Source organism: Lagopus muta, chromosome 6 (assembly GCF_023343835.1).
Source record: "Lagopus muta isolate bLagMut1 chromosome 6, bLagMut1 primary, whole genome shotgun sequence".
Lineage (NCBI taxonomy): Eukaryota > Metazoa > Chordata > Aves > Galliformes > Phasianidae > Lagopus > Lagopus muta.
In genome coordinates, this window is record NC_064438.1 from 26,979,224 (window position 1) to 26,993,539 (window position 14,316).

General features: G+C 44.0%; 1 protein-coding gene across 9 annotated transcripts in view; it reads right to left on the reverse strand.

The window, feature by feature from the left end:
• SIPA1L1 (signal induced proliferation associated 1 like 1) overlaps nucleotides 1–7,936 on the reverse strand; it is a 192,242-nt gene extending 184,306 nt beyond the window's left edge. For 4 of the 9 annotated variants that reach the window (XM_048949074.1, XM_048949070.1, XM_048949069.1 and 1 more), the window contains exon 1: nucleotides 7,288–7,426. The gene's annotated coding sequence lies outside the window, so the exon portion shown is untranslated. Of the gene's footprint in view, nucleotides 1–4,755; nucleotides 4,802–7,287; nucleotides 7,428–7,805 lie in introns of those variants that run through there. The other 5 variants (XM_048949071.1, XM_048949067.1, XM_048949073.1 and 2 more) reach the window with 3 other exon arrangements.
• Between the last annotated feature and the right edge of the window lie 6,380 nt (nucleotides 7,937–14,316).

Sequence of the window (14,316 nt, forward strand, 5' to 3'; positions counted from 1 at the left end):
GTGATGAGCACCCTTCGCAGCATTTAATTACTGGTTATTATCATACCTTGGTCTTACTGGAGATGTACTTTAAATTACCAACAAATTTGAAAGTCTTTACTGCATCAACAGTACATATACAAGTGATTAGATCTGGAACACGGAGTGCACACTTACACATTCTTACCCTATTCTAATACTGTTGTCTGGAGTCAGAATAACAACTTTTCAGTTTTCTAACTTTATTTAGAATATTAATTAACCTTGATTTTTTTTTTTTTTTTTTTTTTTTTTTTTTTTGCTAAACGTAAAGGTTAACTACGACAACAGGTTTAAAACGAAAGTCCTGACAGGTTTAATACATTATAACAGAGGGAGCTCTGCAGATCTTCCAGCTGCGCCTAGACAGAGCAGTAACTGTACAGCAAGGCAAGAATGAACATAAGCCTCCGAAATTATTCCATGGAGCTTCTTGTACAGTTGTAATTGGAGAGTGAAAGTGTCTCTGGGGAAGTTCGCCAGAAGATCAAGGGCCATTCATTTCACTGTACAGACATGCCCTAAAAACCCACAGAACTCAAAATCCCACAAAGGCTTCTTCAATTCAGCATGAAGGGCATATTTTGAGATTACGCTCAGATTCTCCCTTCGTCTGTATTTACCAGAGGCATCATAACAAGGATCATCCTTACAGTCTTTCTGTATGGCAAAGCATACATGATACAAAACCGGAGACACCATGGGAATTTCCTGAGTTAAGTGAAGTACAAGTCAATGACTGCCACGCAAGGTGCTGCAGAAATCAGCAGGGGAGGTGGAAGGTTGAGACAACGGGCTTCCTGTCAGCATGGCCTTCTTCAACCACTGCAAAGGAAGGGAAAGAGCAAAGAAAAACACATTCGAGGAAAGTACAGACTGAGTAAGTAGCTTCTACATGACTATGGCCTTTCTAGTCTCACTTTTAAAGGTTTGCTTCAACTAAAGCTGAGGGAAAGCATCAGGTCTCACTCTTCATTTTGGTTGTACAACCAATACCACAGAGTTGACTGAACTATTTTACGATGATTCATGCAACAAGCCATTAAACACATTTGCAAAGTAAAAGATCATTGCCAGCGTCACAATTCATAAAGATAAGATTATCTAAAAGACATGTGAATGTTAAAGCATAACATTATTCTGCACGGTTGTGCATTTCTTCAGCATGGACTGAAAGCATGAAATCCAACTTCAGCCTTTTCAATTGGCAAACAAGCAACAGATCGACAGAAATCTCAACTGCACCCAGAAGCAGGGAAGGCCTCCAAGGCAGAGGCGGTGAGGTCTGGCATTGTCTTCTATGTGATGCATGCAACAATAGAGTCCTAGCATAGTGCTGAACATTTTAGTTCTGATAATACTAAATAATAAGATTAGTAATTCTGGAAGTGAAAAGAAAAGCGCTGTCTACAAAAAGATCTTCTGCAGTTCTTATCTCTGAACTATTTATGACATGCGTAACAGCAAAAAGCCAGCAGGTTTGAGCTTGCAACATATTTAAGTCTGCAGTTTTTCTTTTGCTCCACCATCACTCCTCAAAGCACAGACAAAGCCACGTGACATTTGAATACAGTGACCAAAAAAAAAAGGCTCATTTTTGCCACAAAATTTCTTCATCTAGAGCAAAGTTTTGCTATGGTCCTGCCAAAAAACAAGTATTGAAGACGTGTAAGTTTCCTCTTACACTGCCTCTTGCCAGGAAAATAAATAAATAAGCTGCCTTTCTTAAGTACTCACAGATAAAAGAAATCGAGTTTCCAGGTGCAAGTTTGCAACCTGATAGCCAGCACCAGGAAAGTGAGATAAACTCACACCAATGGCAGCTCTGCTTCCTGACAAGTTGGGCCTGCTGTGCTGACATAAAACTGCTCCACATTAGTTAAAAAAAAAAAAAAAAAAAAAAAAAAAAAAAAAAAAAAAAAGGTTACGAGGATGTTCTTGATTTTTAAAGGACAGTTTAACCTGTGTGTACAAGAGCAGAGCTCATTGCTGCCGGAGGCTGCAGCCAGCAACACCCAGCAGCCTGTGAGACCCCAGCAGGATGCAGCCAGCCAACCTTGGCCCATGCTGGCTGCCCCATGCCGCACCCATGGCTCTGTCCACCCAGAACATATAAGGGTTGTTTCAGTATGCACAAACTAGATTTCTACGAAACGATGCTAAACCAGAAAATCTACTCTCCACCCCAAAGTTCACCAAATGTGGTCCAGTCTTTAAGAACCATAAGGGTCCAAACCAACAAATCCCATCCGTGATGGAGATGCCTGGTTTAGCAGACTGGCTAAGTGGGGCCTTAGCTATAATTATTGAAGTACTAATGGTCTACAGCTGGGGTCTTAGCACCACTGCTTCTTCTACCAAACCAAATCATTTGCTTCTTCGGTAAGATTGAGCTACCAATTTGCCACTTCAGAAATTAGTGGGAGGAAAAAAAAAGCACTCTGAGCCAAAACTTGGAGAAAAAAGTTTGTAAAACAAAACTATGAACTCTTGTAAAACCCCACTCATTGTGGGCCTGCACTGAATACTTCACATTATTTCCATTATTTCAGATTGTCCCAGGAGTAAAAAAAAAAAAAAAAAAAAATGCTCCTGAGACCATGCAACGTTTAGGTAAATCAACAACAGCAGATGTTTAAAAACATTTAACTCCTCACAGAGAGCTGCTTGCATTGCCATCACCAAGAACACCTCAGGCAAACATCAGAGCTGCTGGCACAGACAACTGCTGTGCAGAAAGTTCTGCAACCACAGCAGTCATTTCACAAATACTATCTGACGCTAATTCTAAAAGTTCTTCGTTAATCCCATTTCCCTTCAGCATACAATAAGCCTGCCATTCAAACTCAAAAGTCAAAGGATGATGGATGCCAATAGTGCTGCGATCATCCCGCCACTGGGGAGTCCCAGCTCGGGGACCCCACAGCCCCAGCAGCGTGGAGCCAGCCCCGGCTGCAGGGTGACACTGGAGAGAGGTGAGCAAGCAGCAGAGCTGGACGAGTCACACTGGCCAGTATCTATCAAGCAGGCAGCAGGTAGCTTCTCTCTTAATTATGCTCAACTTCTGACCTGTGCTGTACAGCAGACTGGAATAAGACTGTGCTCCGCTGATTCTGACTAGTTGAGGTTTATAATCCATTGTAACACCATCAGTTACAGATTAACATGAAAGGATTTCACTATGAGAATGGTACAAGTTCAACATCAGCACACCTGTTTCCCAGCAGCAGTAGCATCCAGCTAGAAATACCTGTATGTTGAGGTAAAAAGGTGCTACTCCATGAGGTAAACAACAACACTGGAATAAACACCACCAGGAGGCTTTTGAACAGTGGAGGCAAACATGAGGAATCATGAACAATCTGACTTTATGAACAATTGGATCCTGTATACCAGCAGCTTGTTTAAATTTTGACAACTTCTGAACTAAACTTGGTCTTCAGGAACACTTTGCTAATTGTTAAAAACATCCTTGTGAAGGAAACATTCCTGCCTTCCTATAGAGTCTGAGAAAATTATTAAGATCAACAAGAACCTCCAGGTGTCTCTCAGGATGAAGCATTAACCATCATTCTCTGTAACAGCTCTTCCTTGAACACTGTACTTTTCCATAACGCTGACTGAGGCTGATCCTATTAATCAAACATGGGATTGCAAGACAGGACCCACTTCCATACCAGGAGCTCACAGACAGCACTGAAGAATACCCTGGGAGGGCACAATTCAACAGCTATCAGGACAATGGAAAGTGTTATGTTGCCACATTCAAATGACGTGCTTTCTAAAACATGCTTCCATAAAGAAAACAAAGACATGTAAATGCTTGGTCTCTCGCTTTGCATTAAACATAAAAGGCATGTGGTCGAACCCAAATCAAGCAATCCACCCAGCAAACCAGTGCCACAGGATTTAAAATAGACTGAGACAATGACATAACTTTGCATCTTAGAAGATGGACATCTAAAGCAATTTCAGCTGTGGATTCACGTTCAAAAAACAGTGAAATAGATTACCTTTCCGCAACTCCTAGAGGGCTTCCTGGAGTTCAGTGCACAATTACTACTAAAGCAACACTGAAAATGTTACAGAGCGTGTTCATCCTACACTGCCAGCTGATCAAGAAATCAGAGCCTGTCAAAACCACAAAATTATTGTCATTCATCTCCCCAGTGGCGATCCTCTGCAGCTTTGCAACTGTGCCCTCTGCTAACCGCCTCCGCTGCTGGTATGGCTCCCATCTCAGCACCAATTGCTTTCCATTACAGAGAAAGTGTCTCAACTCTCACAGAGCCACAGCATCCCACTGTGAGCACCACCCAACACAACGGTCCTCAATCCAACACTAAACTTAGTAAAACATAAAGCTCAGGCTGCTTGGAAGTTACTGTTTAGAGGGATACACTGAAGTCACATCTCCCTGGAAAGAAAACACAGAACAATATAATATATTTCACCCTCACTCACAAGATAATTAACACATGATTAATTTTACATACCACACAGGTTAAAGGCCTGACCTAGCACATTTTACAATATATTTGTACACACTGATCAATCAGTGACTGCACTCACCAGTGCCACATTTCTGCTGTAACTTATTAACAAGAAGTTCAACCAAAGGGTTTCAGAATCAAAAAAAAAAAAAAAAAAAAAAAAAAAAAGCATTAAGATTTTTTAGAGATGATGTAAATGTGATTCCACCCCACCACCAAGGAGCAAGGCAGAAAGCAACCTTACATCAGGCGGGAGGAACTTCAGCCCACATCACAACAAGAACACAATCCTACAAGAGAGAAGAAAGCAAAAATATATGAGATGAACAAGGAATTGAGCAAAGCAAAGATGCAAGAAGTTACTAATAGACAATGAAATCATGCCTTATCGACCTAAAGGAGCTGCTGAGGAATGAATGAAGGTACGAAAGCCAAGGAAACAACAGATACTAACAATTTCCCAACAGGCTGACCCACAGGATCAATGAGAATAAGTTTAGAACTCTGAAAGCATCAGCATTAGGAAGAGAAACTTGTGGCTGAAATTCAGATGAGGGCAGCAGCTCCGCCTGCTCAGCACAGAAGGCAGCTGGGATTTCGGCCCAGCAGCAGCCTCCAAAGCAAGGGATTAAAATACAGATACAGGGGAAACTTCTCAACAAAAGGACACAGGACAAAACAGAAGAAAAGTTCAAATAGAAAATCTAACACATACATACATTAACAAAACTAAGATGACAAGAAGAGCTACAAGAAAACTAAAAGCTCCTGAGGCAGCAACAGAATGCTGTGTGATAAAACATCTCCTTGAAAACCTGATGAGAGAAAAACAAACAAACAAAACAGAAGAAGCCACACTCGGACATGGCTATTAAAACAACAGCTATCCAGAAGTCAATCCCAAATCTTAAAGAAAATTTCCTGAGAAAAATGAGAATTCCTCAAAGCTAGAATGCAGGAGTGAAATGACAATAATACACTTGATCACAGAAAAAAATAGGCGGTGGATTACACATTCCCAGCTGCAGCCCCATCCTCCCAGTTCTGTGCTGCTGCCCATCCCTACACCTGCGGCCCTCCAGCCAGCACTCTGCAGTCCCACACACAGCTGCAGATGACGTCCCACCTTGTTCCTGACCTCATGGCTCAATGAACCACAACTGAGAGCACAAGGCGCCTATCCCAAGTACCAACATTTTATTAGCATCAGTAACACCTTCTTAATACACTGCTGAGTAACCAAGTGCATAGCTTTTAATCAACTGACCATAAATAAACCCTATTAAAACTGGATAGGAAAAAAAAAATCCTGTTTCTAGTTACTTATAAACAAAAATCAATCATAAGGAGACATCATATTTACACAAAGCATGCAATCACAAAACTTCAACTTCACCTGAACTGAACACACGTGTTTTCACAAGTAAAAGAATGACTGGTTAGTTCCCACAGCCTTTTTGGATTAATAGCCAGTGTGACACCCAACGGCCTGAGGCAGGACGGCTCTAACAGCAAAGCACAGTTCACAGATCTCTCCTGGTGATTGCAGCCGTCACAAAAGCTCCCACCTCGCTCCTTTCACCTTCCGCTCCTGCTCCAGCCAAAGGCAAACAGAGACCAGCCCAGCCATTCCTGCCCAGCAAACAGCAGCCAAACTCCCCATCGGAGCACGTACAGGTGCATATTACCCAGTTAGTGCTTCCAGTGGCAACAACCAACACTACAGATAGGGAGCGTTTTAAAAAAAAAAAAAAGGAAAAAAAAAGATTTTTCCTTCCATAAAACTGATTTATGCCTTAGATTTAGGGAAGCTAATTGCTTAATTCCTACAGTTAGTGAGAATTAATTAACGCAGTTAAGAAGATCAGAATCCCAGCACGAAGGTTTGCTGTCTGGAGAAGACGCCAAGCGCGGCCCCGCAGCCGTGGCCGTGCAGCAGGCAGGGGCTACAGCGTGCAGGTGCCCCCGCTCGGCGTGCGGCACCGGGCTCGGCAGTACGGCACCGCCGAGGGATTTTACATGCCAGCGAGGTTTAAAAAGCCAATCTGTCGGCAGCGTTATCCCCAGAACCATCTCAGTATTCCTCCCCGGGTAAAGCCGTGCCTCCCGCAGCCGAAACGTGCGGGCGGTGTAGCCAAGGTTACACAAGGAGATCTTCGCTCAAGTTGAGCAATTCCCATTTCGCGTCGCTGCTTCGCAGACACGAGCGGGGTGCGTTCCTCATTAAGCGAGCCGAGGCTGCATCGCAGTTACCCGGTGCACATAACGCAGTTATTTTTAAATGCAGCACGGGAAAGTCGGGACGAAGGACAGCACGGGGGAAGATCGGAGACACACTGCCAAGGGGGGCAGCCCTGCTCCCGCCTCCCGCACCTCTGCCCGCGGCGCGGCCCGGGCTGCTCCCACGCGCCCCGCACCGCCGCGCCTCCCAGCGCCGTGCTGCCGGCACCGGGCAGAACCAACGCCGCTACGAGCCCGGCCGGCTACAGGCAAAAAGAGCCGAGGGGAGAAAAAGAAAAAAAAAGAAGTACAACTCGCGGCGCCGAGCGGACAAGTTACTGACCGAGTCCCGCATGCGGACCTCGCGCCGGGGGCGGCTCTCCGCGGAGCTCGGCCGCTCCTCGTTCCCGCCGGGCTGCGCGCCCTCCGCGGGAGCGGAGCGGCGAGCCGACCCCGGGGCCGGGCGCGCTCCCCCCGCGCGCCCCCTCGCTCCGCGACCGGCTCCACGGGAGGGGATCGGTGCCGAGCCCGCCGTTCACTCTCACCCGCAACTCACCCAAGAAAGTTGCCGCGGTGGCGGCCGACGGCTCACCCTCCGCGCTGCTCGGCTGCGCTCCGCGCCCGGGATGAGCTCACCCCGCCACCCGCTCCTCTCCGCTCCGCTCCGCCCGCCGCAGCTCTCGCGAGAGGGCCTGCCCCGCCGCCCGCGCGCCGGAGAGGCGGGGCGGGGGCGAGCAGCCCGCGCGCGTTCCCATAGCAACGGCCAAACGCCGGGCCTAGCGGGCGGCCCGCGCCCGCATCGCCCCCACTGCTCCCCGGGCACGCTCCGCTGCCTTGGGCCCATCTGCTGGCCCCGGCTCTGCGAGTTTGGAAGCCCGGGGAGCTTAGGGGCGGAGGTGCCGCCGGTCGGCCCCGGAGGGGAAAGCCCTTGCTTTGTCCGAGGATGCAACCCGCCTCGTGGCTCGGAGCGAGCTGAGGGGTGAGGGACTGGGAGGCCCCGAGCGCGCTGGACTGGCTGCGGCTGCCGGGCTGGCGGCTGTGCATAGCGGCTCCTCTCCCGCTGCACGTAGTTACCTGTACATGGCAGGCTTGGTGAAGGGGCTCCTCGGGGCATACCCAGTACACCTCGGCGTAGTGCCTGTCGGAACCTTCTGCATTTATATATATTCATATAATTTTAATCGGTTTTGTCGTTAGATCAAATTCCAGCCTCCCAGAAACGTGCGGAGAGGAGGGTGACTGACACAAAGGCAGAACCTCCCAGTGCTATGCAGATAGCATTACATCAAGCTCTTTTACTGCCAAATTAAATTGAATTCTCTCTCTAGATATCAGCCATAGAGAACAAATTAATGACGTGGTTAAATGTGAAAAAAAGGAGCATACATCAACATCATCCCTTTTTTTTTTTTTTTTTTTTTTTTTTTTTCTGCAGGAACTGTTTGTAAATGGCAAAAAAACTTAACAAATTGAGCCATGGTAACTCTCTCTGGACAATGCTGATAGTCACTGCTGCCCTTGTCTTGAGAGAACATTAGCAATCTCAGTTAACTAATGTAACTGAAGCTTTTCCTGAGCTGCCTCTGAAATTAGGGCACTCCAGAAAATATCTCAGACTGGGACTGGCGAAGCTCCAGCAGTATGCAACACGGCAATAGCTGCCGGAGCAAGGGAGCTGTGGTGAGCAGCTGCCCTGCTGCGGCTCCACTTTCACCATACACCCACTTTCCAGGAAGATGTGGACAGTGATGATGAAAATTTCTGCACCAATCTAAATGACTTAAGAGCTCTGGAAGATGCTCCTAATGGATGGTTAACACTGATGTTTAAATACCCCAGCGAGAGCTACTCTAAAATCATCTGGCTGAATTTCCAAAGAGCAGTCACTCTCCTATGGGTTCTTCATCCCGAGGTCATGACTCTAGCAGGTGTTACAGGGTCACCAAAAGATTTCCTATCTCATCTTGCCAAGTAGGAGAAATATTCTAGGTGGAAAAGGAAATAATTCCAGTGCTGCTCTGGCGCAAAAAAAAATGAGCTAGCAGTCTAGAATGACAGAACATTTTAGGGTTAGCAATCTAAAATGACAAACAGGAACACTTTAGGCATTTAAATATATTTTTTGTATGTCACCCAGCTGAAAAGCTAAGTGCATCTTACAGAAATTAAGAGACATTTTTCTTACTGGTAGCCCAAGGGAAGTACAAACTGGCTTTCAGTCTTCAGGTATAGAAATACCTGATAGGAGTGCTGGATGTGACCACAGCATCAGGAAGCATGGTGCGTGTGTGATTCCAGATTTTGCCCTTATCAGAAGAATTCAGATAGCAAAGCCATGTCTAGCAAGCTGTTTAATGGGGCTACTGCATTTCCAAATCCTTTTCTGTGATCTCTCTGCGCATGCTTCTGATTTGTCCAGTCCGAAGATGTGAGAGGTACTCAGCAGGGCCAGGCAGGGAGAGATGCTCTGACACCATTCCTCAGCCCTGCACACACCATTTGAGCCTCATCCCTTATAGAGGCCCACACCCTTGGCTGCAGCACAGGCTGGGGCTCTGGGCACCACAGACTCTCCCCAGGCCCCACGCCTGAGATCAGCACCCATTGAGGCCAGACGTGTGGGGCTGCAGGAAATGGGGCCTGGCCGAGATACTCCCCTCACTGCGCTCTGCCTGCACACAGTGCTGGCACTACACCTAGGGGAGCAGCAATGCTCAGGAGCACTGCATGCCCTCACGGGCCTCAGGATAGCCAGAGCTTGTCTTCTTTCTTTTCAAGGAAGCATAAACATTTTTATGCCTTTGTAATTAAGTAATAACTAAGTTGGTTTTGTGGGAGAGAGGGATGAAGAATTTACGGTTTAGTCCTTGCCCGAGTAAGGACATGGTCAGAATGGCAAGTCTAGAACAGTTCAGTGGGTGGGCATTTATTATGGAATAAGAAGAGTTTTATTCCAAAATAATTCCCATACCTCAATAGGGCATAACTAATTCTAGAATAAAAGGGCTCTTTTCCATTTGCTAGAAAACACACACATAGGCCTCTGCTTGAATGGCTACTGCTGAATGAATGATGCACAGTTGTCGTTTCAGTTTCCCTGTGTAGACAAGTCCTAAGAGTTTCTGAATGCTAATCCTTCTTCTGCCACTAATGTGCTGTGTAACCTTGGGCAAGTCACTACGTTTCTATTTTAATGTTCTCATTTAAACAGAAAGGGAAAATGATATAGTTATTTACCTCAGAGGAGTGAGGTGAGAGTAAATTAATTAACATTTATGTTGCTCTCTGTAGGCTTAGTGTTATGAAAGGGTAAGTAGTAGGACTGTTTCTGATTAGGGCTGGCCAGAGCTCCTGGAAACACAGGGAAAATTTGACTAAGAATCCGAACCACCCTGAAACAGAATGCATTATTTATTCACTGATGAACAATGAACATGTGAAAATTTTATACAACACTCTCTTCCAAGAAGGAAAGCATTACAATTTGGATATACAGTGCACCAGAAAAACAGATGAGGTAATTCACGTGTAGATTGTTCACAAAAGCCCAAGATCAGTCAGTGAGTTTCAGGATATGGAAAAAGTCCATATTCTCATTCTTCATCTCAGGAAGTCAGTGTATATGGGGAAGGTTTTTGGAGTATTTTCTAGCACTACTGGCCTAGGGCTTTTAGAGAATTCTCTTTAGTATGAATGATTTCTTTGATCCAGTTTACAGACATAAACCATTACACTGTCATAGCATAGGACACTTTTGCTTGGAGGCACTGGGGGAGCAGGAATAAGAAGCCATCTTTGGCACAAAAGGCAGCGTCTCGTGAACTGTAATTTGTGTGTTCTTTTTTTCACTGATGGACAGGACTTTCCTGACAAGAAGTAGATATTGATGCTCTCTGATTTCACCAGTTATAACTCCATGCAACATGTATGGTCAACTCTGAACTCTAACGGAGGGATACCAACATTTTAAACCCTCTCTGCAGCGCACAAAAATTCACTCTGAAGTAAATCTGTTCCATTTAATTAGCATGGGTAATTACTATTTGGACATAAAATATTTGCAGTCATTAAAACTCAGGGTGAGAAACACACATCAGTTAGAATTGGAGAAAATGCATTTTTAAATAAAAGTAATGTTTCTGAATGTGGTGCATTTTATTTAGTACAAATATTGAAGAATTTATTGCAAAAAGGATTTGAAAAGAAGGAAAAGATGCATGAGCACTTCCAACAAAGCAGCAGCATGGAAGAGGGTAAGAGTGAGTAAAGAGGCCAGTGCAAAGTAAGTAGGAAGTACAAAATTAAATGATCAGTGTCAAGTCTGACAGGCCAGAATTGTGACCTACCAGCTGTCTGTGGGATCACGGAGGCACACATGCAATTTCATTTTCCTCCTGCCAAACCTGTCTGTCTTGCTCTGTGGTCAGTAGGCTCTTTCTCATAATTTGCAAGGATCTGCATCATTCTCTGACATTTCAGGTGACTGCCAAGCCATGGAAAGAGAGGCCCAGAAACAGTACTAATGGGAACCACTTAGTTCATAGGCAGGTACGTATATAATCTTCAGAAAAGAAATTGCAAAATACATACACATAGAGCAAGACTACATTTACAGAGGCACCACTGCACACAGATATCAATTATATGAATCAAGAAGGCCTTTCAGCAGGAAAGATGCAGTTAATGACCTTGACTAATATTAATAAATAGAATTCAGTGTACATAGAAGATTGTTTTGTATTTAATTCATTACCTGGAAAAATGACGTACCCAGTTAGACCAAAGCCTACTAGTCCAGCATTATGTTTAGAGTAGTCATAATAATATGGGCTTAGGAGAAAATGGAAAAAAAAGAGAAAGAAAATAGAGAAAATTAGAGAAATCTTTGCCTGAAAAAAAAAAATGGTAATGCAAAGGGAGCTTCAGTGAAGAGAGTGTTCTTTTGTTTCAGATTTCCTGTTGATGTGATGCAGCATCAGTCATCAAATCGTGCTATTCAAATATTTAAAAGTAACAGAAGCAGCAAACACAATTCAGAAGAACTCCGAAGGCCTTTTGTAAACTGTATTTAACACAGAACTCCCCTCCCATACATTAACAGATTGATGGTGAAAAGTCAGACACTCAGAAACACTCAATAAAAGCCAAATGCCATCTGCTTATGCCATTATTTCAGATTCCTTGGACACACACACTTTATAATATAAATTGTAATTGTCGGATTACACAACTTTCTCCACAGCTCTTCTGAAGCCTGGGGAGTCGGAATGCAGCTCCACACCTTCCTTTCTTGCATGTTCTTGTCCACTAACAAGATGGGAGAATGCATTGCCAACAAAGTTGATGTAGAGCATTTGTCAGAACTGAATGTTACACTAACAGTAACAAAAGCATTGTTACCCCTTTCCTGTAAGGTGATATTATTATCCCCATTTTCCAGATTAAATAGCTAGCACATTTTTTCAAGGAAGCACAGCTCTCCAGGAATTCACTTGTAACTGTGAATGCCTTTGCAGATCAAACCCCAGGCCCTGGAGGAAGGCTGCTTCTTAAGAGACAGCGTAGGACACATCAAACACAGCCACTGCTAATGGAAGAAGCAGATCTGTCCACACCCTGCTTCTTCTCCCTGCTAGCTGCTAACTCTTCCTGCCCCAGCCCTTGTCCCTCACAGCTGTCTATATGACTCTACAGCAGTGACTCAGAGGACTGATCCAGCTGGAAACTAACATAGCAGGAAAAATACCAGTAGCTTTCAGTCAGATGAGTTTCCTGATCTGTTTTCACTGTGGCCTCACTAATACCTTTGTACAAGAGAGGACAAGACACAGAAACAGGCAGCCAGAAATTCAGGCAAGCAGGATTGCCTTTTTTACTGATGATGCCATTTATTCTCTGGATAACAGTGTTGAGCTTTAGCAGGAGGAGCACAAACACATTAGTTAAGAAGTTTCATGTAAGGTTAGACTCAAAAAAAGACACAGAAGCTAGAACGGGGAACGGTAGTGGTGGAAGAGGTCTCATTTCTGGCTCAGCTGCTCTTTTACCTTGAGACGACTAACCTCTCAGTGCTTCTGTGGGATTCTTCTTCACTACTGAGGCTTGTACACTGTGTTCAAATCTAATATCTAAGTTGGCATTCTTCTTCACAGACATCCACATCCAGAGCAGCTTACAGCTAGAGAAAGATGTGACATTTTATTATGAAAATGACTGTACCATTTAAGATACGTCAGCTGAAATGAGGAAGTGTGCTTTGATTCTTCCTACAAGAGTTGCTTCTCTTTATTATGAAGAACACATTCTGGAAGGTACACAGAAACAGTCCAAACAGTATCTCAGAACTGATATTATGCTCTTTCACTGGCATGCACACACACACACTAAAAAAAAAAAAAAAATCATCTCTTTCTTTCTCGGAAATGGCAGAATTTCAACCAAACTGATGGAGTACACTCCCACCAACAACAGCACAGAACAGCATGCTGAAGGCAGGTGCCTGGGAAGCGGGAGGCATCACTGGAGATTCATCTGGTCCCGAGAGAAATGTAACCCAAGTGTCCTTTATCCTGGACAACTTCTGTCCACTATGGCAGAAAAGAACAGCTCCTTTTCTGCTGACAGCATCTTAAAATGAAAGTGACCTCTCTATTTGCAGTAAGCATTCACCTTTAGCAAAGGATTCCAAGCTCTGAATATTAAAGAATGGAAGTATCTCGTAGTGTTATCTTTGACTTTAATAGGTGACTTATTTAAAAAGAGAGGAAAACAAATAAACAGTACCTTTAGCAATGTCTAGTAATTTTAAGCAGAATTCTCCAACTTGAATGATTAATTCTGAAGAAAATATAAAACAGAAACAGACACATTTCATTTTTGGATTTTCATCATTCAAGTTGACTATTTTCTAAACTATTTTATATGCAATTAGTCTGAAATATGGTTTTCTAGCTCACAGTTTTCTGAACAAAATATAAAATGACATAGTTATTAACCTTTGGGAAATCTCTCCTACACACAACAGAATTAAATTCTACAGAAAACTGAATAACATTGGGAGAAATTCCAAATGACTTGCCATTCATTTGTTTGATGGATAGTTGGGCTAGCTCTCACTTTTTACAGAGCTGCCAATCACTGAGTTCTGGGATATATTCCGAGAACTCACTTAGAATCACAAATTGCAGTCACAGGCTTCCGTGGCTAAAGCTGTTGTGGAAGAACTGATTACTTAAGAGGAGATGGTACTGTTTCCAAGGGAGGGTAATATTGTGTATCAGTGGCTTTAACTTTTCAGCACAGTAAGTTGCTTCTTCTAATATGACATTTAAAGAGATGTTATCTGTTTAGAGATGTAATCTGTTTAGAAATCTCTGAGGATTTCTCTACTGATGCTGAAACTCAAACTGAGATCACCATAATAGATAGAGAGAGGGAAATTGGTATACCAGTTTGCTTATTTTGCATTTGGCAACTCTGAATGCTCAGTTTCATTCTTTCCATAGCAAAGGGTGTTAGTCATTCTGTCACTTGTCTGAGTTTTTCATATAGCAGGAGGAAGAGGGAAAAATACATTGTGATTCTT